The sequence below is a fragment of the Bos grunniens genome, chromosome 13 (assembly GCF_055505025.1).
Source record: "Bos grunniens cultivar Pamir isolate PY7600 chromosome 13, Bosgru_T2T1.0, whole genome shotgun sequence".
NCBI lineage: Eukaryota > Metazoa > Chordata > Mammalia > Artiodactyla > Bovidae > Bos > Bos grunniens.
The window spans coordinates 59924603-59943787 of NC_141177.1; the positions used below are offsets into that span (position 1 = coordinate 59924603).

At 43.1% G+C, this 19185-nt stretch overlaps 2 long non-coding RNA genes across 11 annotated transcripts in view; one reads left to right on the forward strand and one right to left on the reverse strand.

Moving 5' to 3' along the window:
• Positions 1–6047, reverse strand: part of LOC147361070 (uncharacterized) — a 52730-nt gene extending 46683 nt beyond the window's left edge. For 7 of the 10 annotated variants that reach the window (XR_015139710.1, XR_015139709.1, XR_015139705.1 and 4 more), the window contains exon 1: positions 5215–6047. This is a non-coding gene — a long non-coding RNA (uncharacterized LOC147361070). The remainder of the gene's footprint in view (positions 1–5214) is intronic. The other 3 variants (XR_015139703.1, XR_015139707.1, XR_015139701.1) reach the window with 3 other exon arrangements.
• Positions 6048–6485: 438 nt separating this feature from the next.
• Positions 6486–15214, forward strand: LOC147361071 (uncharacterized). The gene is made up of 4 exons (XR_015139712.1): positions 6486–10023; positions 11557–11708; positions 11976–12134; positions 14927–15214. It is a non-coding gene; the product is annotated as an uncharacterized LOC147361071 (long non-coding RNA).
• The last annotated feature ends 3971 nt before the right edge of the window (positions 15215–19185 follow it).

Here is a 19185-nt window from a genome sequence, read left to right on the forward strand (position 1 = left end):
TGGGAGATAGTAGAGAACAGAGGTACCTGGCGTGCTGCAGTCTACAAGGTCGCAGAGTCAGACATGATTTAGTGACTGAACAACAACTCATTCTTCTCCCACCAAACCCTCCTCTCCCCACCCTTGACTGTGGAGTTGATTTCCTGAAAATGAGCACGTCTTTCTAAGTCTCTGAAATAAATGAATAATCAGAGTGAATAGAACATGTTTCTGCAGTGAATGCAGATGCAGCGCTGGGCACGGAAACCAAAATATCCTCACACTGTCAAACACAAAGTCCTCCAAATCAAACACTGAGTGTTTAACACTGAAATAATTTTTTTCTTTAATATTTTCCTACATGAACTTTACTTAGTTTTTAACTAAACAAAATGCCATAAACTAAGCACTGCCTCTTTCGACCAAAAACAAGAAGCAGCAAACAATGCTAAAAATACACAAGTGAATTGTCAAAACTGATCACAGCTCTAGAGACCAACCTCAGGGGCATCTGGGATTCACTGATGGGCCTCACATCCACTGTTTCCATGTGGGTGGAGGATATCTATGCCATCACTGTGTAGATGCTATCAGTTTTGTCCAGTCTTCTTGACTATTCTAAATAATGTTATGTAAAATGGTGTTTACATCATCAGTGTGCTGAAACTTAGTAATTCTGATGAATTTGGTGTTTACATTATGAATCAGGTGTTTACATTATGCTTTACAGTTCATAAAGCATTTTCCTTCACTTTCTCTCATTTAAAGCTCATACCCAGGGTTTTGCTATTATTACTATTCTCCTTTCACAGCTGAGAACACTGAAGCTCAGGTTGGGAAGCTCTGAGGTACTGAGTCACAGAGCCAGGTGGTCTTTGAGTTCTCTGCACTGCATCCCATCACTGCTACTTTCAAGTTTCCCAGACTTTTAGAAGTCCTGTTCAATTTCCTTCCATTCAGTGCATGTGGATTCACTGCTTCCTATACCTTTATACTTCATCTGATTCGGGCAGTCATGGTCGGCTTGCCTTGTTTGTATTAATAGCTCTTGAAACCTGTGGCCTTCTGAGACTCACTCCCATGGCTTCCCCAGAGATCAGATAAAAACAATCAAACACTAATCCAGGTGTTGCTGTGAAGGTAATTTGTAGATGGGATTTAAGTCTATAATCAATTTACTTCAAGAAAGATTATCATAGACAACCTGGGTGGGCCTGATTCAATTAAGCTGAAAGGCCTTAAGGGCAGAACTTAAGTTTCCCAGAAGAAGAAATTGTATCTGTGGACAGCAGCTTCTGCTCATGCCGAAGAACTCTAGCCCATCCTGCCTGAGACTCTGCCCTGTGAGTTGTGGACTTAGCTAAACAGTTTCCACAATCGCAATAACCAATGCTTGCAATAAATTTAATATATAGCTCCTACTATATATTTTTTCTAATGGAAGATCAGATCTGATACAGATCTTCCGGAGCTTTTTCAATAACAAAGGGAAGAAGCACTTCTGGAATGGTGGGATGAAAACCTCTGAAAATCTCCTCCTCCAGGAAAGCATCAGGACTAGCAGAAACAGCCATACTCTTTTTCTGGACATTAGCCAAAAAGCATGCAGCAATCTGAAGAGTCTTTATTCAAGAAAATAATTGAATTTTGGAAAGAACAGTGAACTTTTTGAGTTTCATCTTGGTTTATATAAACATTAAACGAGGTTCTTTGAGCTGAATTGAGAGTGAAGTCAGCAAAATGGTGGCAGAGGAAGCCCTAGAACTTCCTCCCCAACAAACACACCAATTCATCAGCAGTTCACAGACAAAGTTGCTTTATGTATAATTCAGAAACTAACCGAAAAGCTCCCACATCTGGGAGAACCCAAAACTAGATGCAACAGAAGGCAGCAGGGAAATTCAGGGCTCCCTCTCGCTGAAGTCCCTGCATCCGGCACAGCACTGAGAGATCAGGAAGAGACCCCCTCACCCCCTGCTTACTGCAGGGAAGGAAGGGCTTGGCTTACACATTCAACACCTCAGCTCTTACAAGCGACCTCCTCAGAGGACTAGCTGCTGCTTTTTTTTTTTTTTTGGCCATGAGGCTTGCAGGATCTTAGTTCCCCCATCAGAGGCTGAATCAGGCCCACAGCAGTGAAAGCCTCCAGTCCTAACCACTGGACCAACAGCAAACTCCTGACTAGCTCTGTTTGCCAGTCCTGGAGCTCTGACACATCTGGAACAGTTTAGCTGCCTGGGGAAAAACAGACATGGGGGCTTGGGCTGGCAGATGCCACAGACCTGCCCTCTGCCTAGCAGAGAATGAGTAGATGAGAAACCCCAGAGGTCAGCACCCTCTAGGGAGGGAAAGAGTTGATCTGTGTGTCCACAGACCCAACTTCTCCAGGACTGCCCAAAGCATTAGCATCAGTCTTGATCTCTGACAGGTGCACACAGTCTAGCTGCCTGGCAGAGAACAGATTCAATGGTTTGGACTGACAGATGCCGTAGCACACCACCACCTCCCACTCAGCTGGCAAAAACAGCAGCAAGCTGCTTCCCCCTGAGGAGGGAAAGAGTTGGTAGAAACCCTCCAGAATCTCTAACTGGGCTGACTGATGGGAGTTTTCTCCTTTCCAAGACTAGCCCATGAAGACTGGAAGAGGCGCCTGTTTTGTCCAATGTACAGATACAAACACAAAAAGTCAATAAAAATGAACAATCAGGCAAAAACGTTCAAAACAAAGGAACAAGACTTGTATCAAGAATTCATCAAGAACTCTTACAACTCAACTTATTAATAAAAGAGACAAATTTTTAAATGAGGAAAGAATTAGAACAGGCATTTCTTCAGAGAAGATACACAAATGGTCAACAAGCACTTTAAAAGATGCTCAATATCATTAGTTATCACTTCACCCCTGACTAGGATGGATATAATAAAACAAGACAGACAACAGCAAGCATTGGTGAAGATGTGGAGGAACTGGAACACTCAAAACACTGCTGGTGGAGATGTAAAATGGTGCAGCCACCTTGGAAAACAGTCTTAGGCACGGTTCCTCAAATGGTTAAGCATAGGTTACCATGTGACTCAGTAATTGTACCAGTCCTGGAGAAAGAAACGGCAACCCACTCCAGTACTCTTGCCTGGAAAATTCCATGGACAGAGGAGCCTTGTAAGCTACAGTCCATGGGGTCGCAAAGAGTCGGGCATGACTGAGCGACTTCACTTCACTTCACTTCATTCTAAAGGAGATCAGTCCTGGGTATTCTTTGGAAGGAATGATGCTAAAGCTGAAACTCTGGCCACCTCATGTGAGAGTTGACTCATTGGAAAAGACTCTGATGCTGGGAGGGATTGGGGGCAGGAGGAGAAGGGGACGACAGAGGATGAGATGGCTGGATGGCATCACTGACTCGATGGATGTGAGTTTGAGTGAACTCTGGCAGTTGGTAATGGACAAGGAGGCCTGGCGTGCTGCGATTCATGGAGTTGCAAAGAGTCGGACACAACTGAGCAACTGAACTGACTGACTGACTGACCCAGGAGAAGGGCTGCATTTCTTCTGGAAGCCCCAGGGAAGAATCCATTTCCTGCTTTTCCAGTGTCTAGAGGCTGCCTGCATAGTGGGCTTATGGCCTCTTCATCTTCAAAGCCAGCAGGGTAGCATCTTCAAATTAATCTCTCACTCTCCTTCCTCTCTCCTTCTCTTCCCCTCCTTCCCTCTCTCTCTCTCTGACTCTGATTCTGTCATCAAATCTCCTTTATTAGTGATCCCTTCTGTACTTTTTTCCCAAAGGACCAGAATTTTGATTAACAGATTTGATCTACTATTTTTGTTTTCACTCTCAACATAATCTCTGCATTTATCTTTTGTGCTTTCACTTAGCTTATTTTATTGTTACTTTTTCCCTAGATTTCTGAATTGGGATCTAATTCATTTATTTTCATTCAAAATGTTTACTTGATATAGGTGTTTAGGGCTATGAATTTTTTTCTGATCACTGCTTGCTTCTTAAAATAGAAATATATGCTCTTGATTTATAGCCTTTTCATTATCATAATTTTTCAGAACTTCTGTAGTGTTTTTCCTATTTCCTCATTAACCCAAAAGTTGTCTAATAGAATTTTTTTTTAATTTTCAGGTGGAAAAGTTTTTGCTGTTGTTTTTAGTTTCATTTTTAATTTCTAGCTTTCTTGTGCTGGGTTCAGAAACTGTTACTAATATTTAAGTTTGATGAAGCCTATCTATGATTTCTTTATGCCCTAATATATGATATTTTTTCAGGAATGTTAATAAGTACTTTAAAAGCAGGTGGTCCATCTAGTCAAAACTATGGTTTTTCCAGTAGTCATGTATGGATGTGAGAGTTGGACTATAAAGAAAGCGGAGCACAGAAGAATTGATGCTTTTGAACTGTGGTACTGGAGAAGACTCTTGAGAGTCCCTTGGACTGCAAGGAGATCCAAGCGGTCCATTCTGAAGGAGATCAGCCCTGGGATTACTTTGGAAGGAATGATGCTAAAGCTGAAACTCCAACTTCGGCCACCTGATGCGAAGAGCTGACTCTTTTGAAAAGACCCTGATGCTGGGAAAGATTGAAGGCGGGAGGAGAAGGGGAGGACAGAGAATGAGACAGTTGGATGGCATCACTGACTGGATGCACAGGAGTTTGAGTAAGCTCCAGGAGATGGTGATGGGACAGGGAACCCTGGCGTGCTGCAGTCCATGGGGTCACAAAGAGTCGGACAGACTGAGCGACTGAACTGATATTCTACATTAACAAGGAGTAGTGTTTGATATGGGCTTGCCTGGTGGCTCAGTGGTAAAGAATCCACCTGCCAATGCAAGAGATGTGGGTTCTATCCCTAGGTCCCAAAGATCCCCTGTAATAGCAAATGGCAACCCGCTCCAGTATTCTTGCCTGGGAAATCCTATGGACAGAGAAGACTGGCGGACTACAGTCCATGCAATCACGAATGAGTCGAATAGGGCTTGGCGACTAAACAACAATAAAGTGTCTGATATACATCTAAAGGATGCTAAGACTCGGCATGCACAATCCATTCTTTCGGGGGTACTGTCCGAATTGTAGTCCACAATAACTGCAGGTCCCAGTTTTTGTTACTTTGCTCAAGTTTACAAACACTTTCAGATGACCAGTAGCCCCCACCGCCATCCCACACGATCACCCTTAGCTTCAGTCAGATTGGCTCTGCTATTAAATCAGTGGCAAAGTTTTCACTCACCTCTTTCTGATGACTTACAATTCGAATTTCCTGTAGTCTTTAAGGCCACAATCCTGGCGAGTGTGCATGACTCCTAAACAGTTTGTGCTCTGGAGGAGGCTCAGGGCAGCACGGAGCTTCCAGCCCGGCGGCCGGCAGTTCCCCGCCAGGCCGCCATCTCCCTGGACTGACCTTTGACCTGGCGTGCCATTGCATCAGTGCCCACGCATGCTCACTCTATCATTTAATAGGCATCTTTTGACTCCTGTTACTTACACAGCAACATACAAGCTTTCTCTGCTTTCCTGTCTTCTCTTCTCATTTTGAGTTGCACTCTACTTTCTCAGACCATACATATGTTTCTATATTATTCTTCTACCCATAACTTTTACCCATGGATTTGCAACTAAATATAGTTGCTCACCGTCAGTCCTTTTACACACGTTTTCTCAATCATCTCTAATTAGGTGAATCTCATCGCATTGAGCCTCAGGTGAGACCCAGGGCTGACAACTTAATTGCAGCTTCATGAGAGACCTTTAGGCAGAAGTACCCAGATAAACTGCTGCTGGATTCCCGACCCACAGAATCTGTGAGGTCCCACAGAATTGCTATTTTAAGCTGCTAAATTTGGGAGTAATTTGTTCTACAACAATAGATACCAAATACCCCAGGATATCTCAAAATTGATCATACCAGGTTCATTTTGAGTGTGCCCTGTTCCCTTTTTTTAAAATGTGGTAAAATATACATAACATAAAATTTTCTATCTTAATCATTTTTAAGTGTAGAGTTCAGTAGTGTTAAGTAAATTCACATTCACACTGTGTATACCCTCCAGACCCTTTTCATCTCACAAAACTGAAACTCTCTACCTATGAAGCAGCAGCTGGCATATCCCTCCCCTCCCTGGCAACTACCCTTTCAGTTTCTAGGAATTTGACTACTCTGGATTCTTCATATTAGTGGGATCATAAAGTATTTCTTTTTCTGTTGACTGGCCTATCTCACTTAACATAATGTCCTCACGTTCACCCATGTTTTAGCATATGTCAGAATTTTCTTCCCTTTTAAATAGAGTATTCCACTGTATGTATATACCATATTTTATCTATTCATTCATTCATTGACAGACTTCCATCTCTGGCTACTGTAAATAATGCTATGAACGTGGGTGGCAGTAGCTCCTTTTAATAGATTTGGGGTTTGTTGGTTTTTCCCAGGAAGTTTTCATCCATTTTAATTTTAAATATCAGTTTAGTTCCACTGCTTTGATCTTATGCAGGGTCTCCAAGTATAAAAATACTGGACCACCTTAGCCCTCCATTTCAACCACTTTTTCTGTAATCCATTTCACATCTATATTTACCTAGTTTTCTATCTCTTGATTTTCTTTTCTCCATGTTTTTCTTCAATATCCTTTATTAAAATTTCACTAGAAGCTATTCTTCCTTGGGTATTTTGTAATTGAACCTTCATTTCTGAGTAGATTTTTTCTTTTCCTATTGCTTTTCTGAGTTCTATATTCCCTTGTCTTATTTCTTACCTTTGTTCTTTTCATTTTTGCTCTTCATTTTTATATTTCTGGTTCAAGATGTTTCATCAAATCCCCAAATGCTATTTGAACATATTTTGAAGTATTACATTATAGTTTTCTTCAGCTTCACAGTCGTTGTTCTGGAGAGAATTTTCACTGTCAGACTACTGTATGTTTTGTAATTTTACAATAGTTTTGTATGGATGTGGTCTGGCCTTGTTTATTTTCTTGCATTTCTTTAACAGGGTGGGAGGAGGCATTGGCATGCCTTTTGTTTCTGCAGGATCCTTAATTTTCTCCTCTTGTTTCTTTCTTTTCCTCACTACCACATCTCCAATAAGTACCTTCCTTCCCTATGTAGTTAAGTCTCCCCCAGAAGCAGTGCTTCTCCAAGAGGTGACTTCCTTTCCTACACACTTTCAAGCTGCTTTCCTGTAGCCAGTGCTATGAATTTCCGAGTCCCAACTTGCATTCAGTATTTTGCATTGGACTTTTTTTTATAGAGGTAACTTTTCTGTCTGATGTACCCCTCTGCCCTCTCTCCTTTTTTAATTGAGTCTCTTAAGCTTCCTTTCCTCCACTGTCCACACCCAAAGGTTTGCAGTAGTGAGTGGATGAGGTGATGATGGGAGCTACTGGAATTTGGAATTTTCTATAGGTCATTTGAGCATGATGATAGTCTCTGTCTCTTCATACTGCTGAAGAGGTGGGTCATGTGTGGTTTTATCTGCTCTCCTTATTGGATTTATAGATATTTGGGGAGGGGAAGTGGGAAGATTCAGAATTAAGCAGCCACCATTGTCCTCCAAACCTGGAAGTTCTAACTGAGCTTTAAATGGTTTCCTTTGGAGGCTGGGCCTGAGTCCTCTGCTCACTGTGTAAAACCACTTCTAGTCAACCTCGGCTACTTTCATGACTCCAGTACAAGTTTATCAATTGTACATCATTAACTCCCACATACAATCTCCTACCCAAAACTTTAGCCAATTGCCTAATCATCCTCTACATCTGAACTTTTCAAAAGCCCTTAATTTACAGATTTTGAAAGTACCAAACTAAAGTCATGCTATTATCTTCCCCAAACCCAGGCTTCTTTTGGTGTTTCCTATCTTACTCCCTCCGTTTTGGCATATAAGCCAATGTCTTAGGAGTCATTCCTTCCCAACCCCAGTTCCATCATCCCTACCACATCCAGGAATACCACATCCTCCTCATTCTCCCTCCTTAATGTCCCTCAAATTCACCTACTTCCTCCAAATCCATCCACCCTGTTTAAGTTCCAGGCTTCATCCAGTTGTTCAATCCACAAATCTGGTAACCTCTGTTATTTCTTTCCCTTACTACCATATTCCACTAATTAGCAGATCCTGCTGGCTTTTCCTTCACAATCTCTCATTCCATCAACTTTTCTGTTTCCACTGTTACCCATCATCCCTCCCTGAACATCCTTTTGCTAAGTTATATTCTCTTCTTCCTAAATGGTAAATTGAAGCATGTCATTCACATATATAAAAACTTTCAGTGGCTCTTATTGTACTTAGAATAATATGCCTTCCTGACATGGCCTGCCATGCCTTAGATCATATTCCCCCTGCCTGGGTTTTTTGCTATTTTTCCTTAAAACTTATTATTGTCTTATTTCTTCAAAAGAATGATTTATTATTAAAGTATAATTGACATATAACATTAATTTGATTTCAGGTGTACAAAATGTTTTGATACTTGTATACACTGTATCAATATTCTATACACTATATTCAATACATGTATACACCCTGAAATGATCACCACAGTAAATCTAGCTACCATCCATCTCCTTGCTGCTGCTGCTGCTGCTAAGTCGCTTCAGTCGTGTCCAACTCTGTGCAACCCCATAGACGGCAGCCCACCAGGCTCCCCCGTCCCTGGGATACTCCAGGCAAGAACACTGGAGTGGGTTGCCATTTCCTTCTCCAATGCATCAAAGTGAAAAGTGAAAGTGAAGTCGCTCAGTCGTGTCCGACTCTTCGCGACCCCAAGGACAGCAGCCTACCAGGCTCCTCCATCCATGGGATTTTCCAGGCAAGAGTACTGGAGTGGGGTGCCATTGCCTTCTCCAATCCATCTCCTTACATAGTTACAAATTCTTTTTTTCTTGTGGTGAGAACTTTTAAGATCTACTCTCTTCCCAGTTTTCAAATATACAGTAAAGTATGAATAACTTCGTTGTTGTTTAGTCACTAAGTCATGTCCGACTCTTTGCAATCCCATTGTCTGTAGCCCTCGAGGCTCCTTTGTCCATGGGATTTCCCAAGCAAGAATACTGGAGTGGGTTGCCATTTCCTTCTCCTGGGGATCTTTCTGAACCAGGATTCAAACCCCTGTCTCCTGCTTGGCAGGCACATTCTTTACCACTGAGCCTCCAGGGAAGCCTATGATTAACTTTAGTCACCAGCAATTTGTTCTCAGACTGATTTAAGGTTTGATTTCTCTGAGCCTCCTCTGGAGTGAGGCTGTGGTCAGGTGTCTGTGCTTCAAAGGGCTCTCAGAGAAGACGGTGGGACCAGAGCTGTCCACACAGCAGTCCAAGCACACGGTTAATTCTCCTTTCTCCTGGTGGCTGTAAGCCTAGATATATCTGCTTGTGCTCTAAGCAAATAGGGTGATGCATGGCAGCTTTTAAAGCACTTTTGTTTACAGAGAAAGTTGTGGATTTACCTTGAGCTAAGTTCTCACATCCACATTCTCCACACTCTCAAGTAGATTTTATAAGTCTGGTAATACCTAGGTGCTGATTAGCTGGGCCTTATTGGGGCTGAATTAAATCACACATGTCAGGGATGGTACCAGATGTAGATTCACCTCCTCATTATTCTTTGAATGAATGTCAGTTCAGCATTTATAACTTTTCTTGTGAAAAATAGGATGTGAATCCCCATCCCGCTCCTTTCTCCTTTTTTATTTCCTCACTTATTTTCATGTATTTGTCATTCCCCAGTCAGAATTCTCACAGAGGCAAAAACAATTGAGACATGTGAATCAGATGTCAACAATAAGCCCTGAGTTTGTGCAGGGACCAGCCTTAACAGTCAGCAAAGGAAGGGAGAGGTCTGTGTGGGCAGACAAGTTCCCAAACGCTTATAAAATCAGGCCTGAGACTTAGAAAGTGCTGCCAAGAAACAAGATCTCTGGATGAATGGAAAAGGCCTCCAGGATTTGATGATACAGAATTGGCATCATAAACTCTCATCTAACAAATTGTATGGAGCTCCTGCTATGTGCTAAGCTTCATGTGAGCCACTGATGATGTAAAAGTAAGTGAACTAAATCAAAAGGCTTTCAGGCTAGCATAAACGATAACTTCAATGTTCTGCCAGCACTGGAGGGCTAGGGCTCCCCAGGAGATCGGACTGTGTGCTGGGTGCCATTGTGCTAAGGGTCTGGGCCCCTGTTCTTTGCTCTCTGCCTGTGGGTAGATCTGTATCTCCCTTGCACACTCTGCAAGTGTGTCTCCCTTGAGCACTCTGTGAGTGGACAGCTCAATGTTCTTTCGTATCCCATCATGAGAAGAGCACAGACTTTAAAATCACTCAGATTCGAGATGAAATCTCAGCTCTACAGCATGACCCCAGGCAGGCTTCTGAGCTTCCATTGCCACATTTATAGAAAGTGGATGATCTGCAGCTCACAAGGCTGCTCTGTGATTAAGGGAGATAACCTACATTATGCACTAGTTTTAGGACCTAGCACATAGTAGATGTATGTGTTCCCCACATCACTCAGGACTCTGGGTATTCATCAGATATTCCTAGTTTATTAATTAGAAGGAATTAATGGAATCCACTTCCATATAGTCATCTAACACCACAAAATGAGTACCATATGGGTGGATGGTTGGAAGAGATCTGTCTGCATCCTGTCCTCATCCATGGTTTTCATTCCTTTTTATTTCTGAATCAAGTTATCAGAAAATGGCTCTTCCCTCTATTTTTCCTTCCTTTCAAACTTTATTCCTTAGGTATTTTTATGCTGTCTCAGAGCGAGGTCACCCATGTCTAACATGTCAGAGCAAGGATAATGTTTGAGAGTTATGATTTGATGTGTAGGTACGGTAAAGTAGGTTTCAAGGTAGTAGGAACAAATTGGTCACCAAACAGGATCAGATTTTGCCCTAAATGAAGTGATATCTTTTCAGGCAGCTATAGAAAGCAACACAGTGAGGGACTTCCCTGGTGATCCAGTGGCTAAGAATCTGCCTTGCAATGCACGGGCTGTGGGTTTGATCCCTGGTTGGGGAACTAAGATCCCACATGCCACTGAGCAACTTAGCCTGCACACTACACTACTGAGCCCACATACTCCAGAGCCCATGTGCCACAACTAGAGAGGCCCAGTACCACCACTAAGACCCAATACAGCCAAGTAAATAAATAAATACATATATATTTTTAAAAGGCAATGCAGTGATGAGAGGGTTATAAGTGTATGGAGCTGGGTACCTGCCTCAGAGCCCAGGCTCTGGGGGGAAGGAAGGGGAAACAAAGGTGAGGAAGGAGACTGACTCTTCACCCCAATCTATGGGAATTTCCTCCCAAGATGGCATGACAGACTCTCACCTGCAACAACAGAAAAACACCTTTTGCAAGACCTGGTGTCCACACGGCTCTGATGGGTTTTCTGCTGGGATGAGAATTTTATCTGAAGGCATCGTGATAACATGTTAGACGTGTTTTTCTTCACCTTCACTTTGCCTCATCATCACCTAGCTCCTTGCTCAAGTCCTCCTGAAAACTTCCTTTTTGTCTAATGGCTTCCAGTCTGATTTCCAGTCTGATTTTTCTCTACAGGTAAAATGTACACAGACCCTCTGTCAGGGGGTTCTTTAGAGGATCTATGATGCAACTCAGAAAGAAAAAAAAAAGCTTTATTGGAGTAGAAATTTGGATAAAGCATGTTGATGGGGATGTTTTCATCTTGAGAAGTCAGAAGGATGGTGTTGGTAAGTGAGAATAATTCTTCGCTTCTTGGTTGTTGTAACTAAGTTAACCTTAGATGCTTTACTAAATTTAAAGGCTAAATAATGAAAACTTTCCAAAATGTTTTTGAAGAGCAATGAAAATGTTTTAAAAGTATAAGGGGAAAAAAAAAAAGATGTCCAGCTCATTAAATTGTGAATACAGGCAAAGTCACAAAGAGAAAATGACATAAATCCCCAAATCTAAGTTGTTGTCTGTGGCTTAAATCAGACGATTCTTCTCATTTCCAGATGGTCCCATTCTCAGAGCTTCCAGCAGCCACTGAGGAATCCCACTTAGCAAAGGTCAAACCCATCAACCAAGGTCAACACTGTGGTGGCCCCTCTAGCAAAATTCTGTCAAAACTTGGATAATAGCATGTTTCATAATCTAAAAGCAAGAATAAAAATGTAAGTAAAATTAATTCCTATTTATCAAGAATCAAAGTTATCTGAAAACAAGGGTTGGCAGGATGCCTTTGCTGGACTGTGAGATGATAAATGATGACTGGAGACCACTCTGTCCTAAAGAGCTTTATGGAGAGTCGCATCAATCACGGCTGGACTGGTTTGTGTGGTGTGAGTATTATCAGGGCCTCTGAACACTTTTTTGAAATTAAGTGGTTCATTTAGGACATATTAATCAACTTAATCAGAAGTCCCCATTTCCCAATGATCCAAGGTGGTGTGGCGGGGAGGGGAGATCTACAAGGATAAGCACTGATTGACCTTCTTTGTGATCACAAAACCTTTCACTCCATCCATCCCATCCAGGAAAACAAATCCCTACTGATACCTGCATCACGCCCCAGGAGCTCTGGGGTGCCGATAATTCCTTGATCCACCCAACACCTCCACTGACCCATTTGTCCTTTTCTCCTTCTCCTCTGTTTCCATTCACCTGCTGGTCCAGTCATTTGTGCCAGAAATTGTAAAATAAAGCCAATTTTACAATTTGTTTTCCCCAAACTTCTCATATGTGCACAAATTGACTGTTAAACACTCAGGACTGAGACCTGTCCTCAAACGCATGACTTTCTTCGAGACATATCGAGGCTTTAATGAAACAAAGTGTTCATTTATGCCCCGCTTCTCAAAAGTCTTGTTTTTATGGTGATTTCATGCTCAGAACCAAAGGCAGACATCACCTCATTTGACTGTCACGTGGGTCTCATACATTCACCCTCTGGTACCCAATCATCACCCTGCTGCTCAGAGCCTGTTCCTGAGACAGAGGCTGCTTAGATATTACAACTCTTTCAAGTACCTTTTCAAAAATAAATTTACCAGAGAATTTCACTTTCCCTTCATAAATCCTCAAATTAGGGGAAAAAAAGAATTCATTATGGAGAAAATCTGAAATAATAGGATTACCTTCTAAGCAATTAAATACTTAACCATGTTTTCACCCTGTGGATGTGAAACCCAGCCAGATGTCTCTTTCACACAGAACAATGTTTTAACAAGGTGAGGGCAACTTCTTTTGATGAGTACGCTTTAGTAGAGCTTTAACATAGCTCTTTATTTGCAAATAGTAAGTGTAACCTGTATATATGTTCACACAGTTACAAACCTTGTCTTTACTTATTTTTTTTTAAACTTTGTCAGGAATCTCCTCTTTCTAACAGCAGCTGATGCTTCCTTCTCTAAATGATAACACTATTTTTAAATTTTTTTTAATCAGAAAAAATGCATCCACATTCATCTCCCCTTGCTTTGCCAGGACTGCAGGTGCTTGTCAACACACACTGGCTCTACTTTGTATCTTTAAGTTAGTTGGAGAAACTGGTCAAGTCATTTTAAGGCATTTCAAAAATGTAACATGCCATCATAGGGCAAATAAAGCATGATGAGTATGGAAAGAGTGGTGATGTTTACCTCTGAGTCCATTGCCCTGATGTGAGAGGAAAGACGGGTTGGGGGTGACTGGAGGTGAGGGGCAAGGTGCTTGGTGAGGCCATACAACTCCTTCAGGAAAATCACCTTCTCGATTTTGTTTTTTTGGCCACACCACATGGCATGTGTGATCTTAGTTCTCCAATCAGGGATAGAACACATATCTCTTGCAGTAGATGAGTCTTAACCACTGAACCACGACAGAAGTCCCACATTCTAGCATTTTTTGCATTTAACTGCAATGGGACTGCCAACTATTGACATGCATGTTTCTACATCTGGCCTGAATCAGCCTGTGGCACTGGGACTGATTTCAGAAATAATCTGAAAAGGGTCCTGATATGTAGGGGGATCTGATATGTCATGATAGTACTTAAGCCAGCTCTTCTGACTTTTACTTGAAACTCTTAATAAAGGCTCCTAACACCCCCTGGAAAGGTGGTTCCCCCTGATTTGCAAAGAACAAACAAGACACAGAAGACCTGTACCTTTCTTCCCACCTCCACCCACTGGCAGTGCTGGGGAAGGGTATGCGTGAATAGTCTCCAGCCACTCAAGAATCCTGGGGCTACAATAGAAGGTTAGAATTTAGAATTTGATGGCTCTGATTCTGAGTTTTTACATCTTGTAGGTGAACTTTCTCCCTCTCTTTAAGCCAATAAGTCATAGTAACCCAGGAATTGATGTTGCTATTCCAATCTAATCATAAAGGTCATTTTCAGTAATGGGAAAAGGACACATTTGCATATATCACTGGCAGTCCATTGTCCTGTGAATACTGCCACGAGCTAAACAAAGGCTTCCTTTCGAAGGGTAATCACGAGGGAACTTCAGAATTCTTATCTGTCTCCACGGTCCTGAATATATGGCCCACGTCACAGTATAAAAATACAACTGTCAGCTCAAGGCAAGTTTGTGTTACTCTAAATGCCACAGGAAGCATCTGTGTGTATGTGTCTCATCAAAGCCATTACTTACTATGCTGCTGCTGCCGCTGCTAAGTCGCTTCAGTCGTGTCCGACTGTGCGACCCAGGACTGCAGCCTACCAGGCTTCTCCATCCATAGACCAACCTTTTTTCCTTATGACCCTCTCTATAATTCCTGATTTTAAAAGGAGGAGAAACAGAAAGACTGGTGTAGGCAGAAAAGTGGGGAAAGTGCAAATGTATGTATTGATTATTGCAAACTGCAGGGTTGACCTGGGTTGGGTTTTTTAAGCAACTTTTTCTAGTTGGCAGAAAGCAACGCCTGACAGAGGAGATAAACATCACTGAGAAACACCACAAACAACTCTGTCTCTTTTCAGCTTTAGCTGTGATGCACTGAAGAGCCATCCTTCCCCGAGGCTGGGACCACCAGACACTGCATGTATTCATCTTCCCTTCAAGGTTTCCTCACTCAGCATCTTTCCTAACATCTATTTCCTCCCAGTCCCCAGGCCAGTCTTCAGATTCAGGAAAGGACTGGATTGGCTGCTGGCACTGGAAACTTTTCTCCATGAATGACTTTTATATGGTTTTGGCAGACACGTATAATATCAGCAGAGAGAGAGATCCCACTGGCAGGAGAAAATAAAACTTTAACATAACTGTAATGGCCTGAGTGGTGTTTTACATGTTCTGTCTGCTCAAGATTTATGTTAAAATCAACCTTGCCAAAGAGGTTTTTTAAAAGTCTATCAAGCTGCCAAAATTTAAACAGCTCTTTCTTTCCTATCCAATGACAGTTGGTTTAACAACCTAAATGACCTGGTACGAACTGGAGTTTCCCAGCAGTCAGAGACCTTGCAGGCCTGGTCTAACTTCACCAGGCAATTTTTCATTTACTTTGTAAATGTCTGAGTCCTTTTATCCTTTCTCTCTCTCCTCACTTCTCCTCCGTCCTCTGTACTCCTTTCGCTCTTAATCTATCCTCTTTCTGACCCAAGGGAAGTAATAGCGATTAATTGAAAGGCATTGAAATCAATATTTTAATTTGGAGACCACATTTGGAAATGCTCTTTCTTCACCCTAAACCCCTCAGACATCTCTGCCAGGCCCTTGTGTTGCCATGATCACTCCTATACCACTAATTGCTGGTGGTGTTTTCCTGAGTTACTGGCCATCACTATTCACGCACACCCTTCCCCAGCACTGCCAACGGCTGGGGGTGGGAAGAAAGGTACAGGTCTCCGCAATGCAGCTCTTTACATCCAGGAAAAAGAAATGCCTCTGCCTCTGCATAACTAAGCAACGTTTACATATCCCTTAGTTGCCTAATTAATCCTGCAGCGGACATCTTTTCAATCTCTGTCTGTGACAGTCTTACAAGGAAAACTGTTTTCTACCTAGGAAATTCCTTCATATGGTTTAAGAATATACTTACCTCGAATGAGGACTGGGTGTCTAATAAGAAACCAGTCTAACAACAAACCAGGAATGTTTTCTTTCTTTCTTTTTAATATATTCATTATGGAAATGCCACCTGCTTCCAAGAAGGAGCTGAGCCAGCAGAACCAGGCAGGCAGGTAATGAGTTTTCATGCTGACACGGAACCTCAGATGCCCAGTAAGTGACGAAGTGCTACAGGCTGCAGAGGGAAAATGCGAAAGCACTTCAATAACCACCTTCAAGGCAGAGAAGGAGATTGGCCAGCTGTTTTCCATTGAGTGAGGCCAGAGCGGGGAGAGAGAGAGAAGCTGAGCTAGTGACGTTGAGAAAAGGACAGACTTGCCAGGAAACCCAGGTCCAGGCTTGAGGCTGGACTGCCTGGCTTGGAAACTACAAGGACCAGATGAGGCCCCTCTGGACGAAGGGTTCCATGCAAGGACTCTGAACCCCTGCCCAGACTAGGACTCCTCTCCAGTTGATTTGAATTTACAGCGTTTTCTAATTGCTCTAACAGTTTATAAACAAAAGGCAATGGTGACAGCCGTCAGAATGAGAGAATATGCTGCTCTGGCTGGCAGCTCTGGTCCCTCAGTCACACCAGCCAGGCACTGTTTCCAGATGTCTGAACAAGCAATAAAGCCCACACTGCTTTACAAGGTGGGAGGAGTCATCATAGAACCTTCCACATATGGGACTTTCAGGTGGGGATTTCTTAGTGTGAGATGTGAAGGTGGTTGTTCCCTGAGAATATGCAAGTTGGGAGAGGAAGCCTGTGTCCTGTGAGGACAGATCAAAAATGCAATGACGGGGCTTCTCTGGTGGTCCAGTGGTAAGGAATCTGCCTGCTGATGCAGGGAGATCTGCGGGTTTGATCTCTGGTCCGGGAGGATCCCACATGCCTCAGAGCAACTAAGTCCATGTGACACAATTTTTCGGCTGGTGTCGTAGAGCCTGGGAGCCGCAACTGCTGAGCCCATGTGCCGCAGCTACTGAAGCCTATGCACCCGAGAGCCTGTGCTCTGCAACAAGAGAAGCCACCACAATGAAAAGCCCATGTACCACAGTTGGAGAGCAGCCCTCACTTGCCACAACTAGAGAAAAAGCCTGAGCAGCAATGAAGACCTAGCGTAGCCAAAAATAATAAATAAATAATTATTTGTTTAAATCCAATGATGCAGAGGTTACCATTTGTTTTCTCATGGGGATTGACTCCTGCTCCAGCCCCTGGGCCTTCACCCTACTTCTACTGAGGTATCTGTGAGCTACTGAGCAGAACTTTGCCCAAGCCCTCCTTTCAAGAACCAGCTGACCTAAGCCCTGAGTAACAAGATGAGATTTGTGCTCCAGGAAAATGCTCTGGCAGCATCGGGGACTGTAATGTCTAGTGCTGGGGCTGTGTGCAGTGCCCTCCACTAGGAAGGAAGTGGTCCCTGTGGCTTCGGCAACACATACACCAAAAGGCAAGGCTCCTACCTTGTGGCAGAATTATCTATAATGAGCATGTTTTCCTTTTATACTCAGAAAAGTTCTCTTTTTAAAGCAAAAATATTACCAAAAAGATGAGACTAGCATCAAATTTCTGGAGAAGGCGATGGCACCCCACTCCAGTACTCTTGCCTGGAAAATCCCATGGATGGAGGAGCCTGGTAGGCTGCAATCCATGGGGTCGCTAGGAGTTGGACACGACTGAATGACTTCACTTTCACTTTTCACTTTGATGCATCGGAGAAGGAAATGGCAACCCACTCCAGTGTTCTTGCCTGGAGAATCCCAGGGACGGGGAGCCTGGTGGGCTGCCGTCTATGGGGTCGCACAGAGTTGGACACAACTGAAGTGACTTGGCAGCATCAAATTTCAAAGGAATGTTAAGGACTAGGACTAGCCCCATCACTCACTCTACACCTAGACAGTGGAGCTCTGGAAAATCACTCCTGGGATGTCTGTGATAGCACCATTTGGCAGCACCCAGCATGCTGGCAGCTGCCTTGTGGACATCGGGCAACCTACTCATGTGGCGTTTCAGCCTGCTGGCCCTCAGCTGGCACACTGGTCCTCATATGCTGGAGGTTTGGCAACTGTGGTCAAGTGGGCAATGGGCAGTGGCAGTAAAATCAGACATAAAACAAAAATCAAGAAACAGAAAGCTGAATCTGTGCAAACTGAGTGCAGAGCAAACCACAGGGACAAGGTGGGTTGGGGGGCTTACAAGAGTCAGAGATGGTGACTAAGGAGTGAGTCAACACCAGACAACTCTTCCCACCCAGGTCTGGAGAACCCAAAGGTCATTACAGAGCTGCAGGTCAAAGACAAATTAGTAATCAGGGGCACAGAAACACCTTAATCTGGGCAAATCCTGATTCAAATATGGGCTTCCCTGGTGGCTCAGACTGTAAAGAATCTGCCTGCAATGCAGGAGACCTGGATTTGATTCCCCTGGAGAAGGGAATGGCAACCCACTCCAGTATTCTTGCCTGGAAAATTCCATGGACAGAGGAGTCTATGGGCTATAGTCCACAGAGTCCCAAAGAGTTGGACACAACTGAGAGACTAACACTACACTGACTCAAATATGAAACCTTTTATACTCTTTTTATCGGCTACACCTCGAGGCATGTGGGATCTTAGTTCCCCAGTCAGGAATAGAACCCATGACCCCTGCATTGGGAGCTCAGAGTCTTAATGACTGGACTACCAGGGAAGTCCCATAAAACCTTTTATAATCTTCTACTGTTGGGAGAAGGTGAAATACTTGCTACAGTTTAGCAATCTAAGTTGCCAAGCAGATCTTGACATCTAACCAATCATTTTGATGGAGTCATTCATTCAACTAATACTTACTGCTATGGACTGAATGCTTGTATCTCAGCTAAAATTCATATATTGAAACCTAATCCCCACTGTGATGGTATTTGAAGGTGAGGTCTTTAGGAATGATTAGGTCATGAGGGTGGAGCCCTCATGGATGGGTTTAGTGCCCTTAGAGACCCCAGAAAGCTTCCTCACCCCTTCCTCCTAATTAGGTTACAGTAAGAACCTGGAAGTGGGCTCTCAGCAGACACCAAATCTGCCAACACCTTGATCTTGGACTTGCCAGCCTCCAAAAGTGTAAGAAATAAACTCCTGTTGTTTATAAGTCACCAGGAATATGGTATTTGTTATAGCAGCCTGACAATATCAGGATGCTTACTGAGCACCT